Source organism: Centruroides sculpturatus, unplaced genomic scaffold (genome assembly GCF_000671375.1).
Source record: "Centruroides sculpturatus isolate CEXI.00-Female unplaced genomic scaffold, Cexi_2.0 scaffold444, whole genome shotgun sequence".
In the NCBI taxonomy this organism is placed as follows: Eukaryota; Metazoa; Arthropoda; class Arachnida; order Scorpiones; family Buthidae; genus Centruroides; species Centruroides sculpturatus.
Genome location: NW_019384864.1, coordinates 65,006 through 87,095, shown reverse-complemented (window position 1 = coordinate 87,095; position 22,090 = coordinate 65,006). Strand labels below are relative to the sequence as shown.

At 33.5% G+C, this 22,090-nt stretch overlaps 1 non-coding gene and 1 pseudogene across 1 annotated transcript; both read right to left on the bottom strand.

The window, feature by feature from the left end:
- Positions 1 to 11,989: 11,989 nt before the first annotated feature.
- LOC111630738 lies at positions 11,990 to 13,754 on the bottom strand (annotated as a pseudogene).
- Positions 13,755 to 17,393: 3,639 nt separating this feature from the next.
- On the bottom strand, positions 17,394 to 17,475 carry Trnas-aga. Its single transcript has one exon. It is a non-coding gene; the product is annotated as a tRNA-Ser (tRNA).
- Positions 17,476 to 22,090: the final 4,615 nt, after the last annotated feature.

Genomic DNA, 22,090 nt, shown 5'->3' with positions numbered 1-22,090 from the left:
GAATACCTAAAAACAGGAGTAAGAAATAACAAAAACACAGTAAATTAATCATTTTGGTATTTAGATTTAATGTTATCGGGTTAGTGTTGTTTATTTATATTTATTTATAACTTATAACATGCACAAAATAAAAAAAAAGAACATAATATTAGTCACTTGTATTCACAATTTATAATTACAAAGATCAGCACACGTAAACACCTATTCGTTCGAGAATCGTCGCACATTTCAGGGTCTGACCCTGCCTATCGTTTTTAAGTGCTCGTCTTTGCTCTTCCCTTTCTCTTTCCTCTATCGCTCTAGTCCACGTATGCCTATGCATACATCATAATACGCCCTCACGATACTTTCGATTCGTCACTTTTCTGTCGTAGATTCCCCATTTTACAATTACGTGACTTATAGCCTGGTGATAACGGAGAAAAGACACAGATAGAATGTCGGTATAAGTCACAGTTTATGATTTCACAGATTCGAAACAGCTTGGTAGCCCGAACGACTCCAGGCTTTCGCCCGTGCACGCTAAGAGACTTTCATTACAAGCATTTAGCTTTCCGAAGTCCATGACAACAATTGTTTGGCATTCACGGCCGCGAATTTCGCGCCAATAAGCTTCCTCGACTTGTTCGACTTCGTTATCAACTCAATTTCATATTTATTTTCACATTTTCACTTTGTTGTTCTTCTCTGTTCTTCTTCCGTTATTTACACGTGTAAGTCATTTCATTGTTATCCACATTTGATATTTTCACTTCTCACATACCGCCTTGACGATCTTGTTTGAACTGTCAAGAATTAACGCAATTGGCAGAGCGTAGTGACAGTGAGCCAATAGAGAGCAGGGTCCTTGCCATAATGCGGTCTGCGCGCCAATTTACGTGCGTTAATCAAGCCGAATAGTTTGGCTGAATATTCGGCTATTCGGCCACGCTCCTGGCCGAATATTCGGTATTCGACCTCAGGCCGAATATACTATTTGTTGCAACACTAATAATAATTATTTATAGATATAAATCTTAAGTTATGGATATCAAATATAAGCGAAAATAAAGAATATCGCGATTAAATTAAACTAAAACTTTCCAGTTTTCCAAGCAACAAACGAGTGTTCGAACATTCGTATTTATTCGCGTCATAAACAAGCATTTTCTTCAAACGATTCCATTCGTATTTTGACAAACAGGTAACATATTACAAACAAAAGCGTTAATCCAGATTAATTCAACTGTTCCTACAACAATAGGCTCATAAATATGTCTGTGGAATGAATAAAATAATATTTTTCGATTATAAACATACTTCCAAAACAGAAAAGCCAATTATTTAGTTTGACAATTTTTACGATGTTTTCAATTTTATACAAAAATATTCTTTCAAATGAAGTAAATCTTTAAATATAGTAATAAAACTTATTTATATGTATGTGTTTATTAATATAGAAATTATTATTTACAACCTAACCTACAGAAAGAAAGCATGAAATGTTCCAAGAGAAAATTTACTAGAAGGCCTTTCTCGTGAAAATTGGCCCATTTTTGTGATTGTTTATAACTGACATTTCTTCTTAACTGTCTACATCTGGTGAAATTGTAATTTTCATTAAGTCCTTTATGAATTTATAATTTTTCATTAAATTTAAAAAGAATTTGTCTTATATGAAGCCGATTTATTCATTTTGTCGTCGTAAATTACAACCGTTACGTGTTTGATCAGACAATACGTGAAATTGTTATTAAACTTTTTACACGTGTATTGAGCGAATGGAAAGACATAACTTGACTTTTAATTTTCCTGACTTTCGAACTTGATTTTTATCACTTATAAATACACGATAAAATAAAATGTTTATCGTAAACTGTTTACCGAGAGGCAAAGAATAAAATATACTTGCCACATCAACTTTATCATCGAATTCGTTTCTTTAGGTGAACCAGTGAGTCACTTACTACTTAAAATGTATAAAGAAGATTTGGTAAAGTTTATTTTTTATATAACCCGACACGTGAAGGATTTTCCGAAAATAAATGCATTCCGAGAAGCCTCTTATGGAAAACTGCTTCTAATTAGGTGTTAGATGGCACCCATTTTACGAGCAATCATCTGCATTCGAAATTTGATGTAAAGCTAAACAATTAACAACTCAAGAATTGTTGGCAGAAGTAAAGCTTAAGAAGCAGTAACGTAGACAAACACCACGAAAGAAATACACACAACGTATTTAAATAATTTTCAACAATAATTAATAATGTTCAGATGAGGATTGCTACATCTGTTTAAAAGGTAAAAATACCTCACAATTTTTACAATGTACTAATAAAGTTAAATACTTTTACGTTCAATAGTACTTGTTATTGGGCTACAATACGAAAAAATTGTAAAGCTATAAATTCACACTGTTATCAATCAGGCTGACTGTTTGTCCGCCCTTCTTTAATGTCGCGAACGAAGTGTAAATTTCAACTTATTTTAACACATACACACATAAAATACATAAGGTTTTGTAACGATGGAAAATGTTAATAAAGTAAGCTTTGAATTATTGCAAAATTCGTTTATTAACGAAGTCACGTGAAAGTCTTTCATGCCATTTCATTTTGACGTCATTTGATAAATTATAAAAGATTTCAAAATTCTCGTATGTTATATAATATTCATGTTTTTCATTCGATACGAAACATTATTTATTTAATTAATGCACGCAAAATATAGCCAATGGGAACAAAGCTGTCCCATAGCAAATTGTATAAAAGAGGAAGAAATCGACAGAGTTCGATAATATGAGAATTTCTCGAAGAACAATTGATTAGAAGCATGAAAATCGTCGTTCTGCTTTTCTATTTGGTGGGAATAGGTAAGACAAATTAATTTGCATATAGTGAATTCTAATATAATTCTTAACGATTTATAAATATTATGCGAATCGTTTCTTTATTTTGCTGTTTGTGTGTACTTGTCGTGGTCTCCGAAAATCGATGCACGAGTTTAAAACCGTGTATTCAATCGACAATATTAGTTTGTAGCATTACTTTCTTTGTCAATGTGCCTTTTGGAACTTTTGTCCTCAGTCGTTGTCACCTTCATCGGACAATTACGTATATTCACTATAATAGAAAACGTTTCTATTTTATGTTACGAATTTCTTTCGATTCGTGTTTAAACAAAAGATTAAATTTGTTTCCTCACAGTATTTTAGTTCTTTGGCGCTACTCGTTTTAATTTGCGTGCCATTTTTTCAGGGAGTAAGTGTTTTTAGATCAGCCTGTAGTTTAAGCGACAATAACTATTTTAATTTTTCAATAACTGTTCTTCTAATCCGATTGTTTACTGTCGGATTAGATAGACAAGAATATTTACTGGTTGAAAAACCTTCTTTTAGATTGGGTTAGATAAAATTCTAAAAAACACAAGTGTAGCGAACACCAATAATTGAGTGCCGCCACGAATAGCTAAGTGTAGAAGATATTGCCAAGTGGCTGTTAGTAGGAAGACTTATATCTACTTAATACTAATAAACCTGAATGGCAGCGCAAATCATAATACTACTTAACAGCTAGACAGAAAGGCAAACGAAAACATTACAAACTAGAAGATACGAACCGACCGACAGAGAAAAACGAGAAAAACCCTTATAGCTATCGAGACGCAACCACCCCTATGCACGAATGGAGACTTGGGGCTACCACCACATACAAACACCTTTCATGTGCGATGTGTAGTTTTTGCGGAAAAGTGAGATATAGGGACATACATGTCCATTTATATATGGATATAGATAATGTTAATTATGTTTCTAATCAAAGTTCATGAAATTTACTTGTCATTAAGTAAACTTTAGTCCTGAACAGAATACCAAGGCGTATGATGTTAATTATTCGGGCAGAAATAGTACATTACCTCAGAGACAAAAACAGTAGAAAATACAACGTGATTCTGAAGAAAGAATAAATTAAATACAGTCGAAAATATATCGACAATTTCTTTCATTTTTTCATCGAGAAAATTGCTTTCATTTTTCGTACTTTTGACTATTAATTAAAAAAGCAGATGAATATCAAGATCGATATTACTCAAAAAAGACAGCAAACTCCTGCTACTCTTGTTTAATCCAAATGAAAGTTTGATTACATTTATTAAAATACAACGATTGAATAAATATAATTTCCTATAATTCTTAACTAACGAGAGAGACAAAGTTTACAATTCTAATTAATATTACCCTTCGTTTGACACTCGTCTTAGTGCAGGAAACTTGACTATAGATATCGAATAACACCTCGGGAGTGCGGGAACACTCGGAAACTGCAGTAAAATGAAATATGAATATGCCCTTTCATGTGCATATTCATATATCATTACATGAGAATGATATCTGACGAGATAAACTGATGTGTCAACCGACCAGATGGTTTGGAAAAATCAAGATAAAATGTAGTCAAAAGAAGCACTGTTGTCAGTTTTTGACAGAAAGTTGCTCTACTTTTTTATAGTTTATTACATCGAGTAAACGAAAATATTAATAAATTAAAATATACTTGTTTAGTTTAAATTATGGTTGTGGGGTTATTAAATTTAAATATCATTAGAAATTTATTCAGAAAACTATATGCTTTGTCAAAACTTCACAATTTTATTACACTGTAAACGCTTTTTTCAGTTTACTGAGAAAAATCAAGTTCTTATAATCGATACATTGTGGACAACTAAATAATTTTCTTGTTTAAATATTGATTTTTAAACTTATTTTAAGAATTTAAGTAGAATTTTTTGATTCTTTATTTCAAATTAAATAATATTTGACAATTGTGTAATTAATTAATCTGATTTGTTTAGTTGTTGCGGCTCGGAGAGATGGATACATCCTCGTAGACGGAGAACCCATAGAATGTCCTTTGGAGGAAGAAACTTTCCTTGGACAAGAAACAGATTTCTGTGATTTGAAATGCAAGGAACGCAAAGCCAAAACGGGCGTCTGCTGTTTAGAAGGTTGCTTTTGCTACGGTGTTCCAGATAACCAACAAATAAAAAACGTTAGACGGATTCGACCCAGATTATGCAAATTTCTGACAGGAATTATGGGATAAATGAATATCGAAAGATATCAACACTCTCGTAACATTTGAGAGACGAAACGAGAAAATTAATAACTTCTGCCATTGCAATTTGTAACTGAATAAATGAATATTAATCATATTTTGAAATCATTTAATTCAAAATATCTCACGCTAGTAGTGGCTTGCCCCTGTTCATCACACTTTTTCGTTAACAATAGTCATCTGTTAACTGACGTTTTGAATTGAAAAAAAAGGAGACTTTCGGTTAGTTCTCTTTACGATATTTAATAAATAAGTAACAAATATAATTTAAATAGTTATTGCATTGAACTATTTCCCTATTTTACTTTGCCTTATTGTTATAATATTATTTTAACTTATCGTATTTTAATTTACTTGGATATTATAACAAATTGTATGAAAACTAAAAAAGAAAAAATGAAAAAAAGCAACGATTTGAGAATAAAATTATTTATTATTTTAATTTACTCAAGTAACTTTTAAACTGAAAATAATTTATAACTTGAATAATTAATTTGAAAATTAAACACCACAAATTATTTGTAATCTTAATTTAATTTCCATCTGAATTTAATTTTTTGATAAAGATTTTTATTGAAAAATGAATTTGTTGAAAATTTCATCGTAATAAAGTCACTGAATTTCAAAATCTTTCAAATCATTTTATTAGGCAATACATACATAAGTTTGATATAAAAAACATTTTAAATTACTAACGATTAATAACTACGACTTTGAGCGTATTAAAAGATAATCTAAACTGGAATTATGTTTTTTTNCGAATTTAGAATAAAATTATTTATAATTTTAATTTACCCAAGTAACTTTTGATCTGAAAATAATTTATAACATGAATACTTAATTTGAAAATTAAACACCACAAATTCTTTGTAATCTTAATCAAATTTACATCTGAAATTAATTTTGTGATCACTATGTGTCAAACCACTACTACTAATGTAATATTTAATTATTTCAGAAATATTAAACATTTAAATCTGGTTTATTTGTAAACAATCTAGCATTAAATTTTGTTTTGTTAAAAATTGAATCCTTAATAACTATAAGAATTTGATTCTTGACTTTGAAAATCGAAATAATTATTCAGAAACAAAAATTTTTGGTTAGAACGTCATTTAAGAGATCCGAAATGGAATACATATGGCAAACGTACGTTGTATGGCCACACTGTAACAACTGTAGTTTGTATATACGCAACGCGGGCCACCTACCGAGAACGAATGCTTTCCGAGAAGACTTTTTGATGAGTCAACCAATAAATGATGAAATTCAATACTAAATATTTCTCTTATTCCTTTACATATCAGGGTAATTTCAGAAAATTCATTTGTATTCTTCTTTATGTTTTGCTAACTTTTACATTATCTATTTCTTTTACGATGATTATGATTATTATTGAATTATTCATGACACTCGTAATAGAATTTCTGAGAAATTTTTCGCACTTTTCACCTGTTAATTTCACGAAGGATAATTTTCTATGTAACGGATATCACGAAGGATAATTTTCTATGTATGAAGGATTTCTATGTAACGAAGAATAAAAAGACAATTTGTTACTTTCTGCAGAGGACTTTGTTACCTCACACCATTTGATAAAAAAATAACATAATAAGATATTTCACAAGTTTCCTTAAATAATTTAATCAGTCATTTATAGTATATTTTAATCCGTATAGATATTACCAAATATTTGCTCTTAGCTAAATATTTCTGATGAAATTTCTTAAAAACTATATCTTTTAACGCTAATTTAAAATTATTGTTAAATCGTTGTGTATGTTTAATTAATCTGACATTCACGACAAAAAACATTCAAACTATACAAGCGAAAAGAATAAACTGTGTGTTTCAAGTTTAAATATTAGCATATGTTATTTTAGCGGATAGTGTAGTAATGGTTACCGGGTACTTCGTTAGAAAAACCCTACGCCGCCCGCTAGTAGACTACGAAGTATAATTATGGCCTACAATCTAAAAATATTGCTAATCGAAGGTTTATTCAGAGCTATAATGTAACACTGTATAAAGTATCGTTTATGAAAATTGTGTTTAAATAACGGCCTTAATGTTCCTAAAGAAATTTCTAGCCAATTAAAGTTATATTTTCGACTAGACAATAATATCGGTTCAACTATTTAATTAAAGGATTATATCAACACAACTACAAAATATAATATACTAGTTTCTTAAGTACTAAATACGAAAAATATATAAACAAGAGTTAATAATTATCTATAAAAATACATCTTTATAAATATCAAATATAGACGGAAACAAAGAAAATATCGAATATCGCGATTAAATTAAACTTACGTTTTCCACTTTTCCAAACAACGAACGTGCGTTCGATTGTTTGTTTTACTTTTTTTGACACAAGAGCTATGTAGGTTAAACTGCGCCAGCACCTGCGTTCGAACATTCGTATTTATTTGTCTCATAAACAAGCATTTTCTCCAAACGATTCCATTCGTATTTTGAAAAACAGATAACATATGGCGAATAAAAGCGTTAATCCAGATTAATTCAACTGTTTTTATGTTAATAAGCTCATAAATATGTCTGTGGAACGAATAGATTAAATATTGATTTTTAAACTTATTTTAAGAATTTAAGTAGAATTTTTTGATTCTTTATTTCAAATTAAATAATATTTGACAATTGTGTAATTAATTAATCTGATTTGTTTAGTTGTTGCGGCTCGGAGAGATGGATACATCCTCGTAGACGGAGAACCCATAGAATGTCCTTTGGAGGAAGAAACTTTCCTTGGACAAGAAACAGATTTCTGTGATTTGAAATGCAAGGAACGCAAAGCCAAAACGGGCGTCTGCTGTTTAGAAGGTTGCTTTTGCTACGGTGTTCCAGATAACCAACAAATAAAAAACGTTAGACGGATTCGACCCAGATTATGCAAATTTCTGACAGGAATTATGGGATAAATGAATATCGAAAGATATCAACACTCTCGTAACATTTGAGAGACGAAACGAGAAAATTAATAACTTCTGCCATTGCAATTTGTAACTGAATAAATGAATATTAATCATATTTTGAAATCATTTAATTCAAAATATCTCACGCTAGTAGTGGCTTGCCCCTGTTCATCACACTTTTTCGTTAACAATAGTCATCTGTTAACTGACGTTTTGAATTGAAAAAAAAGCNTTAATGCCGAGGACGAAGTGTAAATTTCAACTTACTTTAACACATACACACAGACATACACAAGATCTTGTAACGATGGAAAATTTTAATAAAGTAAGCTTTGGATTATTGCAAAAGTTAATGTGAATTATTAACGAAATCACGTGAAAATCTTCCACGCCATTTGATTTTGACGTTATTTAATAAATTATAAAAAATTTCAAAATTCTCGTATGTAATTTAATATTCATGTTTTTCATTGGATACAAAACATTATTTATTTGTTTAATGCGCGCAAAATATAAACAATGGGAACAAAGCTGTTCCATAGAAAATTGTATAAAAGAGGATGAAATCGACAGAGTTCGATAATAAGAGAATTTCTCGAAGAACAATCGATTAGAACCATGAAAATCGTCGTTCTGTTTTTCTGTTTGGTGGGAATAGGTAAGACAAATTAATTTGCCTACAGTGAATTCTAATATAATTCTTAACGATTTATAAATATTATGCGAATCGTTCCTTTATTTTGCTGTTTGTGTGTACTTGTCGTGGTCTCCGAAAATCGATGCACGAGTTTAAAACCGTGTATTCAATCGACAATATTAGTTTGTAGCATTACTTTCTTGGTCAATGTGCCTTTTGGAACTTCTGCCCTCAGTCGTTCTCACCTTCATAGGACAATTACGTATATTCAGTGTAATAGAAAACGTTTCTATTTTATGTTACGAATTTCTTTCGATTCGTGTTTAAACAAAAGATTAAATTTGTTTCCTCACAGTATTTTTTTTCTTTTGCGCTACTCGTCTTAATCTACATGCCATTTATTAAGGGAGTAAGTGTTTTTAGATTAGCCTGTAGTTTAAGCGACAATAACTATTTTAATTCTTCAATAACTGTTCTTCTAACCCGATTGTTTACTGTCGGATTAGATAGACAAGAATATTCACTGGTTGAAAAACCTTTTTTTAGATTTGGTTAGATAAAATTCTAAAAAACCCAAGTGAAGCGAACACCAATAATTGAGTGCCGCCACGAATAGCTAAGCTAAGTGTAGAAGTTATTGCCAAGTGGCTTTTGGTAGGAAGCTTTATATCTACTTAATACTGATAAAACTAAACGCGATCGCAAATCATAATACTACGTAACAGCTAGATAGACTAGATAGATGAACGGACCGACAGAGAGAAATCTGCAAAACCGAAACTTTTTTTAATTTTTTATTTTATTTTATTTTTTTCTTTTTATTTTTTTCAAACATTAACTTACTCACTAACTAAACTAATCTACCATAAGTTAGGACGAACCTAACTAGACGGCTATAGCTAACAAACCCTAATCTCATTTATTTTAACCCATCATAACCTAACTGAAAACCCAAATTTCACTTACAACTAGAACTAACCGAATTTAGACTGAAAAAAGACATAAAATAAGAATTATAATACGAAGTTAAAGGGCAGCTATAACGGATAGTTGAAACAAAGCAAGGAAAAGCGAATTTGCCGTTCGTACCCCTGGAGTGATTGCTATTAATTAAGAGCTCTGAGAGTAGCCGGGGTTACGGAGTAGATAGTACTCATGTAACACTTAATCGGCACAGAATAACCGAAATCTGTCTCCTTAGTTTCGAATCGTATGATCCGATCTTAAAAGTTTTATATAGGAGAGCGTATTTAAAAATGATCTGAACGGCGAAGTTCAGGTGCTCGTCAGGATTCCTTGACACCAGTTAATCGATCTTATTATACGCGGATTAACACGCGTTTGCGATCTGATTCGGAATAAATTTGAAGAGACATTTTTATAAAATAAACAAGAGTAAATTTAATAAATCTAAACAAAACGAATACAAATAATCGATGAACGACAATTAAGCGACAAGCTATAGGCTAAAACCTATTCTATGTAAATGCGCGATCGAGAGAGAGAGCTCACAAAATGATTCTAAACATACGACCTGTTAGTTGTCGTCGTCTTCGTTTCTGTAGGTAAAGGACACCTTGTAGATAGGGTTCATATTACTTTCATACGGGAGATCACTTCGTGCACAAAATATAAAAGTATCACTTCTACGTGTAGACTCGGGACTTAGTCTATGGGACCCTGTTTAAGGCGTTGGCCATCAGGAGGAAAACTGCGTGGAGTTTAGATGCTTCGGATCTGTCGAAGAACTCCCCGAATTTGGACTAATTTCCCTTATATCTCCTGAATTTCGACCAATCATCGTCCAGTAACTCTTTCGTGAAAACGGACGAAAAGGGGAATCAAAGAGGGGTAACCATTTCCCATCTGAGCGAGATTTTTAACCAGATACGGAAAAACAGAGGATGTTCTCTTCTGTGAAAGGAAGTAGCATCTGTTATCTGGTTTTCCACGTCTAAAACACTATTTTTTTCACAAAAACGAAGTAATATTTCGTGTCTATAATTTAATATTATTGATAAAAATTCATAAAATAGACCCAGGGCCTTTCGGATCTCACAGAGCCTGACTATAGCATATAAATGCCAGTAGATGATGAAACATTGTAAATGTGTAAATAAATTGGTTCGGGTCGCGTGGCCAGTTGTACCCTACAAGAATAGCAGATCTCATTAAGCTATTTCTAATGTGATTGTACATTTTGCAGCGAAAAACTAAGTGAAGTGGTGTTTGGTTCTGCTAAATATCACAATCGCATTGTGGATTGTTTTCGAGGTCAGATCAAGTATTCCTTAAAATTTCCGTTTTTCGTAAGTAGCTGAGTCAGGATGTAACTAGAATAAAAGTGGCGAAGAATCGCAGTAGTGTCAACAATACGTTGGGGATGAAAGTGTAGGTGAGCCTACCAATGGTGTCACGGATCTCAGCTGTCTTGTCAGAGAAAAGATTCGCTTCTTGACGTGATTGTTGATGTACGAGGTAGGAATATAACTGAAAGTACTAGTGACTGAAGACTTTGCAGCTTGTTTGGCAAGACGGTCAGAGGTCTCGTTGCCGATAATCCACACATTATTAGGGACCCATTGGAAATCTATTATAATGTTGCTGTCTAAGTGTTATTTGTTAACAGTTACTTTTTTTTAACAACAGTTACTTTTTTTTAACTGTTAACTCCATAAGAACTGTAACATCCATAAGAAATGGCAGGGAACACGCAATCTGAACAATGTATTATTAATTGTATTGAATTTGAATGTGGTGATAACGGATACTGACATTTTTCGCGAATAAATACAACGAAAATACTTCGAATGTTTGTAGCATTAATATAATATATAATGTTAATTATTTCATTAAAAATTTTTAGAATTTAACTCAAATTCTCGTTTCATCGTTTCAAATTAAGTGATATTTGACAATTGTGTAATTAATTAATCTGATTTGTTTAGTTGTTGCAGCTCGGAGTGATGGATACATCCTCGTAGACGGAGAGCCCATAGAATATCCTTTGGAGCAAGAAATTTTCCTTGAAATACAAACAGATTACTGTGCTTTGGAATGTAAGGAACGTAGAGCCAAAACAGGCGTCTGCTGTTTAAGAGGTTGCTTTTGCTACGATGGTCTAGATCAGTGATGAGCAAACTTTTTAAAGAGGGGGCCAAGGGAAAGGAAGAAAACTTTAGGCGGGCCAATATAATTTATTAAAAAATAACAACGATACATTTTACAAAATTGTTATATTTTTTGTAAGTCCTATTAATGCCCTATTAATGACTGAAAGAATATTAATGGAGAATGTGATGAATGAAACTGTGACTGCATTTCTAAAAGTTTCTCAAATTTGGTTTGAACTGGGATGCACTTATTCTTAGAAGAGAAGTTAAATGTTCATCTGTCAGTCTGTTTCTAAGGCAACTCTTTCGAAGTTTCATTGTAGAAAACACCTGTTCACATATATATGATGAAGCAAACATAGCAGTAACTTTCTGGGCATGAGATATCAGATTTGGGAAAGTGGATTTCGACAAGGACTTGTAGAACTCTAATTTTGGAACATTAAAAAACAACTGTTTGAGTTGAATGTTACATTGTAATTCAATCAATTCAAGTTGCAAGTCTGGTTTAACTGTTTCACAGTTCACATTAAAAGGCATACTGAAAATTTCTAAGTCTTTTTCAATGACACTGAAGTCTTCAAATCTTCGTCCAAATTCACCATGGAGTCTTCTCAGACTATCTTCGTAACTCTTAAGCTTTTCCTTCATTACCGGGGCTATTGAATTCAACCTCAAAAAGTGAGACAAGTCATTCTTAGCAAGCTGATTCGCAAATAGAACAAGTTGTAGTTTAAAACCTTTGAGATGGCCCCAGATATCATCGATAAATTGATTTTTGCCTTGCATCTTGACATTCAACTTGTTCATGTGGCAGAGAAGATCCGTAAAAAATGTAAAATCCGAAAGCCATGCAGTGTCTTCCAGTATTTTATACTGGAGACCCCTGTTTCTCAAGGAAGAATGACACGATTTCGTCTTTCAGCTGCCAAACTCTCTCGAAGACACGTCCTGCGCTAAGCCACCTTACTTTCGAGTAGTACAATATATCAGAGTACTCAGATTGCATGGATACTAGAAACTCCCGAAATTGCCTGTGAACAAGCCCTCGAGATCGAATAGCATTAACCAGCTTCACAATAACGTCAAGCACAGGCTTCATATCCAAAGCAGATTTACACAGGGCGTCTTGATGTATGATGCAATGTAGAAATATAACATTGTTATCTGGATATTTTTCATTAAAGATCCCAACAAATCCTGATTTTTTCCCTGTCATATTTCTCGCTCCATCTGTTGTTATACTACATATGCAATTTATAGGTACTTTCAACGTTTAAATTTCTTCCATAAATTCGTGAAAAATATCTGACCCTGTTGTAGTTCCCTTCAACGACTTCATGCATGCTAGTTCCTCTGTAATACAGAAATTTTCGTCAACACCTCTTATAAATAATAGCAACTGTGCAGTATCATTTATATCAGAGCTTTCATCCATAGTAATTGAGCAGAATTTAAATTGGCCAATCTTTGATCCCAACTGTGATAATATGTTTTTATCTATTGCTTCGATTCTAGAAGTCACTGTTTTCCGAGATAAGCTTATTGTTTCAAAATCTTTTCTTTTGTCAGGACATAAAATATCGCAAACTTTGAGCATGCATTGTTTAACAAACTCTCCATCAGAGAGAGCTTTGTTACTTTTAGCAATATTGTATGCTACAACATAACTTGCATGTGTAGCTGCTTGCTGAGAACTATTTCCTTTTTTAAAAATACTTTGCTGACCTGATAGTTTTTTGCGTAGATCTTCTGCTTTTTGTTTTCTTTCTTCTTCGGTCATGGCTCTAACCTTGACATCGTTGTGCTTAGAGTTGAAGTGTCGTGAAATGTTGTATTCTTTGTAGACTGCTACAGTTTCGTTGCAGATGAGACATAGTGATTTATCCCTAAAAACTGTGGAAAAGTACTTCCATGTCCATTCATCTTTGAAAACACGGCACTCAGAATCAAGTTTACGTTTCTTAGACAACATCTTAGGGCTAAAATTTTTCACGATATGCAGAGTAAAACTAGCAAACCAACGACGCTAAAACAGGTCTGAATCAAGAAACGTGTTTCGATATCTAGCCGCGGTGGAGGGGGTAGCTACTGCGAAGAGGCTCCGTTGCCAGTTTTACTCTTTGCTACAAAGTTGCCAGCAGCCAGTGCCTCTCACTCTCAGCATAAAATTTCAATATCTAGGATAAGTCAATAAATTTGTATGTCGTCACTGATATAAAACGAAAGAGAGGAGAAAAGAGGAAAATATTTATTTTTCTTATAGCCTGTGTGGCAGCCGAATAATTGTAACCTAGCGCTGCATCTGAAAATCCAGGTGGCGCTATAAAAACATGTACATGCTGTCCGCCATATTTCTTTTTCTCTCTTTCTCGGCTACGCTACGCTCGACGACTGGATGTTCTGATGTTCTGTACCGACGCATGCTTGTAACCGATCGAGCTTTTACTCAATAAGTGTAAAACAAAATTTTGTACATGATTGTAAATAAACTTTTATGGTGAGATATGAAGCTTCGGTTATTTTATATAATCAACGAATACTCAAGTGGTGCATCAACCACCACAGCCTGTATTCTTTTTTACTCGTCAGATTAGGAATAATGTCGCGGGGGCCGGATAGAACATTTCAGGGGGCCGCATCTGGCCCGCGGGCCGTAGTTTGCCCATCACTGGTCTAGATGACGAACAAATAGTGGACGATAGTTCATTTCGATACAGATTATGTAAATATCTCACAGGAATTTTGGGATAAATGAATATGGAAAGATATCAACACTCTCGTAACATTTGAGAGACGAAACGAGAAAATTGATAACTTCTCACATTGCAATTTTTAACTGAATAAATGAATATTAAAACAATATGAACACAGAATAATTTAATTTATTTTGCATTGAAATTTGTGTACACAAGCAAAATAATACTTTCGATTCTACAGTATAAAGTTTAGAAGTTTCATTTACACAATTTTTCAAATAATTCAACCGTTTATAATACTTTAATATTTTTTACAACGGCATTAAATTTCTTTGTGATCATGTGATATTGTATTGGGAGTATTGACAGTTACACCGTACTGTACATAAGGTATGCACTACGAAGCTGAAATTGTGAAATTATTTTGAGAAGTAACATTTACCGTAAATAATTATAACGAAAATACTGTAAATTACTGTAGCATTAATATATTATATATAATGATAATTACATTTCTTATCAAAATTCTTGAAATTTACATGTCATTAAATAAAATTTGAAAAATTCTTAAAAATTAATCATTTGTGCAATTTAATATTTAAACTGTAATTATGGTTGTTTTAACCTATCTGCAAGGTTTATCGCGAATGTTTTACAAATTAAACCAGGAGAAGAATTGTGCAGAATAAATATGACAAATTTAGTGCAGATCGTGCAAAGAGCTAAGAACAGGGAAACAAAAACATTCTTTATACATTGGTATAGAAAAGGTCTCATATCGAAATTTGGCAAATCCCAGAAAGACAAATTTGACAAAACTTTGATACTTTCCTTCTTCTGTAACCATAAAAGCCGAGAAAATAAAACAGACATTATTTTATAAATATTTTATTATTAAATAATTCGGTTTGTTTTAATTAATAGAATAAAAGTAATCGCAAAACGTTTTCATGTGATAGCCGATTGAACACTTATATTTTAAAATTATAAAAATGTAGGCTATTTTTATAAATCAATATTTTTAGTCATCATAATCATAAATCAATAAACATAATAAAAGAAATAATCATAAATCAATATTTTTAATAACACCTTTAAAAAACTGCAAAAGTGGTGGATGGCTCTGTGGGTAGCCTGAGGTAGGACGAAGTCGTACCTCTTTTTGATAGGCAACAATTTGGTGAGAACTGCCCACGTGTCAGTGGATAGCTTGTTTATGTTTATGTTTTTCTATCCCCGAAAGCCGGGATTCTTTTGTCAGGTCGAGTGAAGGAGGAGAGAGAGGGGTCGTCAATAAGACGTTGCCGATACTCGAATTAAAACACCAGTTAACAACAAAAACAAGAATTTATTTAGACGATAACATAACTAACATATATACATTGAGCTTATTTCGAGCGGACACGCGAAAGTGGAGGGAAACGCGCCGAGAGACAGTTTACATTAATGGATATCATACCTCTACGAGTTGGGATCGGACAAGTTGTCTTGGGGCACGGACGGGGTGATGAAGGACAGTGTTTAAGGACAAGAACGACGGACCCCTTTTTCTCGTCGTCCCCATCTTTTATACCTTTCGACACGTTAATGGTTTTCGCTAATCGCCGATTTTTAGGATAAGCACCTCATCAATCATTTTTTGGGTTCGTGAGAGATAGAAAACGGCTCCGTGAGAAGGAAATGTGTATATCCTTTTTCGTAAAATTTCGAAAAATGGATATTTTCTTTGTTTAATTTTAATAAATAAATTTAATTTGAACTGAGCTTATTTATTTAAGTTTAAATTTTTCGGTTCAACCTTCACAGCTCTCGAAAAAGCTATTAAGCATATATGGATTCCTTTTAAACTGTTCGGTAGCTCTGTGTCTTATTTTCTCTAATTGTAAATCTAGGTGACAACATACCGATGGAAAGCCCAAAACGTACAAACTAATTTATTCGAAAATTAAAATGTCAAAAGTACTAGCCATGGACATTCTACATTTTAAATTTTATCCACGTCGATTCATTGAAGGTATTAACGGTATGAATAACATTACGCGTGTGTTCAGGTTCATAATAAATAAATAAATGATGCTAGTTATACACAATATAATAAGGAAAATATGTATTGAATTACAAAAGATTGTGCTTCTTGTAGACAGAGAAACAAATATTTAATTACTTGCAATATGGTGATAAAATATTTTTCTGTGTTAACGTAACTACAAATTATACACTTCAAGAACTTATACTAAGTAACATTTTAATCTAAAAGAAATAAATTAAAATTACGTGGATGTAATCCAGTAACATTCAAAATACTTTAAAATAATTTGTAAAATTACATTTATTGTTATCAATATACGTGCGTATATTATTATCGATTGTGTAATGTTATCANAGAACTTATACTAAATAACATTTTAATCTAAAAAAATTAAATTAAAATTTTATGGATGTAATCTAGTAACATTTAAAGTCCTTTAGAATAATTTGTAGAATAACTTTTATTGTTATCGATATACGTGGGTATATTATTATCGATTCTGTAATGTTATGAAGAAATAGTTTGTTCCAAAATATATTATAAAACAGACTAATAACATTTTGCTTATTATATTCGGAATTTGATTGTTATTTTACGGTGAACGAGCATTTTTATGTTGTTTTCAACACGCGCTGATTGTTTCCCAATCAGCGCGTGTTGTATCTCATGCAGTTGCGACAACTTCCGACGAAATTGCGACTGCTGTAAACCAAATTGGTTTATCATGTTCCATCAGGTCTTTATCTACTTTACACCGATGCTAGTTTGCTTTCGCAACGGCATAAAAAAATCTTAGCCCTTTGCCAAACTGCTACCGAACCCCGCGGTTTAAAAAACGAAGCAGAAAAAGAAACACCAAATAAAATAATAAAAAATTACGCAAAAACGCAGTCGACAGAATTCGAACCTGTGCGGGAAGATCCCAACGAATTTCTAGTCCGTCGCCTTAACCACTCGGCCACGACTGCGTGCTATCACTGCTCCAATTACTTTATACATCTCTAACCACGCTGTTACTCTGCAATCACCGTTCTAATGTATTTTCCAGTCTTTGCACTCGACGTTAAGTTCTCCATCACATACGCTTGCAAAACGACAGGTGTGCAACTGCAGCTCTTTCGCCTCCAGACTGCGCATACAACTCGAGTAACGGTGACATTTGATTGCATTTGCAGTTTCCGAAATTTTCATCTAATTCTAGGTTCACATTTTCCACGCTCATTATTTCGGTTGTCAAATGTTCGTTTAGTCAAGCGATCGACAGTCGGATATCAGGTAAGTTGGCCAGTGCACCCACGTCGGGCAAATAACTGTTGTCATACTTCGCAGATTTACTGTTCCGCTATCACTATTACAAAAAACACAAGTATTTTATAAATATCTGTTCTGCCCGACAATTCTAACAAAGTCTATAAAAATTAAATGAATTTAATCAAGTCAAAAGAAAAAAAAAAGTCAATGAATTTAAACGAGAATTAGAAACCACTGAAAATCTTATTGATTCCTACTTTTATTTATTTTAAGTCATTAAATCTAATCAAACTTGTAAAATGTTAGTCAAAAAAGAAAGTATAAAAAAAAGTCAAACAATCTCAATAATATGAGCTTTATACATACTGTATTTCCACAATCTCTCATACCCCTGTATACAAATTTAAAATTACTTATCTCATCTAAATTACTCATAATCAATTTCTAACTCGTTTAATTTCTTTGTTGGAAAATTTTGAAGTTTACCTATAACTTATTGTTTTAGTTTTCTCAATGTCTCCATTTATATAGGAAAAAATTTATTTAATAAAAATTCTTGCTAATAATGAAACGACTATATTTTTATAATTATTTTCAATAAATTCGTTGAAGAATCTTTTCCTTAAATTCACATCACACCAATCAATTTTATTTCTATGTTTTATAATAAAATCTTCGGATAATACTTGATATTTAACAACTGTTTTCCAGTCTAATACATTTAATTGATCTAAATTATCGAGTAATTGTTCTGATATGGTTTGATATCTTAAAAGTGAATTTAAATTTAATTTTAGAGCATATTTCCTAATAAACTCATTATCTAAATTTTAAAATCGAGATATAGCATCCCATTTCACTTTATTTGCATAATCAGCAATAAATCCTGAAGATAATGTTTGAAGAACCGAAGCGTACTCAGCAGAAAATAATAACTTAATCAACACCTGATCACTCGCTGAGAGATTTATTCTTAAAACAAACGTTTTCAATCCAATTAATGGATCATCATTAGGTTAATATTTGTAGTAAAATAAACTCTGTATAGTTATGTCCTAAAACACCAGTCCTAACAAACAGTGCTAACACAGAAAACCACAGCTGTGCACTAGCGCCAACGTCCTTTCGTGAAAATCTGTTTTTCTCTGGATTGTCGAAATACTGATACTTTTCTTTGATATGTGGAGCAACGCTATTAAGGGAAAACTCTGTTAATTTTAGGAAAATTTCAGGTGTGTTCAGAGGGTTAACACGGGTTGACTGCCTCTTCCTCGCAGCTATCACTTATTGCACGATTCTGGTGTACTTCGCTGTATACGTTCTCATTTCTCCGCGTTTTTAAATGATTTATGCATGGTAAACTTGTAAACTTTTTGTTAAATTCAAGTTAAAATGCTTTTATATATGCAATCCTGGAAAAAAGTTTGAAACCATCTGGTTTCCAAACTTCCCATTAAAATTAATTTAAATCCTGTAAATATGTCGTTTAATTATTCTGTAATTATTCTCTTTTTATACAAAAATCAGAAAGCAATAATAAAAATTGATGAGAAAGAATCCAACTGGATAAGGGTGGAAAAAGGAGTGAGACAGGGATGTGGACTTTCGCCACTGTTATTTAATATTTACAGTGAGTGGATGATGCGAGAAGCACTTGAGGATTTTAACGAAGGAGTGAAAATCAATGGATGCTTAATAAACAACATAAGATACGCTGACGACATAGTCCTGCTGAGTGAAAGTAAAGAGGGATTACAGAAAATTCTGAATCGACTGTTCAAAACTGGATTGGAGAAATTCCATATGAAAATAAATGAAAAGAAGACAAAAGTAATGAAGGTTTCAAAGAAGGAAGATATGGAGGAATTCCAGATCATTCTGGGAAATAAGGAACTTGAAAGGGTTAAAAAGTTTGAATACCTGGGAAGCTGGATAACAAGTGATAATAGATGTAAAATGGAAATTAAAAGCAGAATTAATAAAGCAAAAGCTGCCTTTTATCAGATCTATCATATATTAACAAACAGAGGCCTTAACATAAAACTGAAAATAAAAATCCTAAGGACAATGATCTGGAGTGTACTAACATACGGATGTGAGGCATGGACTCTTACGCATGAAATGATGGAAAGAATTAACTCATTTGAAATGTGGTGCTTGAGAAAGATGCAAAGAATAAGTTGGACGGAGAAAATAACAAATGAGGAAGTTTTGGACAGGCTGGGCTTGAGGAGAAGGTTGCTTATAAATATCCAACAAAGAAAGGTACGATATGCTGGACATTTGGCTAGAGGATCAGGAGGACAACTACTAAAAACGGTCATTGAGGGACTGGTGGAGGGGACAAGATCTAGAGGAAGACCCCGAAAGACTTGGAGAGATAACATCAAAGACTGGACTGGAAAGGATTTAAGAGAAGCCTGGAATAGAAAAACATGGAGAGGAATAGTTCATCAAAATTTATTTTCGTATTTCAATAAAAAAAAATCATATACAACAAATTATTCTTTGCAATTTTCCTGAAAACGTTTGAAACCACAATTTAAAAAAAAAGCCACAAAAACAAAACATAGTGAGAAAAACAATGTTTAATACTTGGTACAGGATTCTTGTCCTTCCCAATTCATCACCAAACGATTATTGATGCTAATGTCTGAAATTCTATTTAATCGGTGCAAGATGTGTGATTACCAGAGCCCCTTCGGCTTCCAATTTAGTCTTTTAATCTTTAAAATTGGCGTTTTAACTTCCCGGGAGGAGGACACGGAAATTGGATTTGTGAAAAGCGTGTGTTCGGGTTGTTTCATCGTGTCGAATTACACAGAACGAGGCGCTCGACGGGTAAGTGAGTGAGTGCGAGAATTCGAGTAACGGTTAAACGATGTATATCTTCGTGTACAGTACTGTTATGTCCGTGCGTGTGTATGTATGAGTGTGATCGAAAAACATCTTTGGCATGTCTATAAACAGAAAACAGTAAATTACGAGAATAACATGTGTTATGAAATGAAACGAAAGAGTTCCTACCATCAGAAAATATTCACTTGTACGATAAATGGCCACTTGGTCCTCTTCATGGTAAAGTTGGGGACAGAGATATGTTCCTACAAAATGTTTCTACAAAACTCAAAGGCAGTGAGGAAACTAGAAGTTTACGCATTTATTACTTAAGGTCAAGATTATTAACTTAATCAGAGAGCCTTTCTTCCCGAACATGTTACGAGAAGAGTGAAGGACCTGACCTAGCCTAGGCTAACCTAACGAACCCTAACCGAATGCTCAATCCTCATAACAGCTGTTTGTAAAGAAAGGTCGGCCGAATGTCGAGTCCGGTGAAGAAACGTGTCAAGTCCGTGGGTCACGTCCGGGTAAGAAAGGTCACGTCCGTTAAGAGGTGTCACGTCCTGGTAAAAAGTGTCGAATACGGTAAGAAAGTCGCATCCGGGTAAATAAGAGAGAATCGAAGATCACCGCTTAAGCCAAGGCAACCGCAGCCGTGCGCAGAAACAAAACCACGGACAGCACGGTCCCTCGACTTCGGGGGCACTCTCCTCCGACTCCTCCCCGTTCGGACTTCGGCAAGGCGGTGGCGTCGCCGTCGCGGACGAACGGGCAGAACGCGACCAAACAGAAAGTGTCAGCTCGGACGAGCTGTCACTTTCAACATCCTCCACAGCAAGGTCTGTGGCCGGATGACCCCCGAAAACCTCGGCCAAGCGCGCTGGACCCAGGGTGTAGCGTCGCATCATCCCGACTCCGAGAGGATGCCACGCCACGCGCACTTGGAGAAGGTCTTCTTCACCCGCTGCCTGTCGCTCGTCGAGCCCCCGCTCCTCCAACGGCACGGAACGACAGACTCGTTCCGCGTTGTCCGAGGAACTGTCTCCCTCGCGCCACCGCCTCCAACAACGCACCAACGTCTTCATCCTGTAAAAATTAAAATTTGCAATAGTCCAGTGAAAAAAAAAAAGCTTAAAGTCTTCCGAGTAAAAGCAAACTGCTCACCGCAGCCACCTTTTTAAATCTAAAAGATTCGAATCCGACCATCGAACGATGTGCCGAGATGTCTTCTGGGACCGATTCTCCAAGTAATATTAAATAAATTCTTACGTCTAGGGTCAATAAGGACTAAGACTTACCTAAAAAATCTTCAATCTTCTCTGTAAAAGGCACGAAACCGCAGAAAACAGCACGCAATCCAAGAGCGAAAGAAAAGCACGTCCGACAGCAACGAGAAACACAATCGAACTGCGATTCGTCATGTGTGACGTATTTCGAACAAACGTTAAAAAACGCGTCAACAATGTTCGAATTTCGTAAAAATTAGAATTT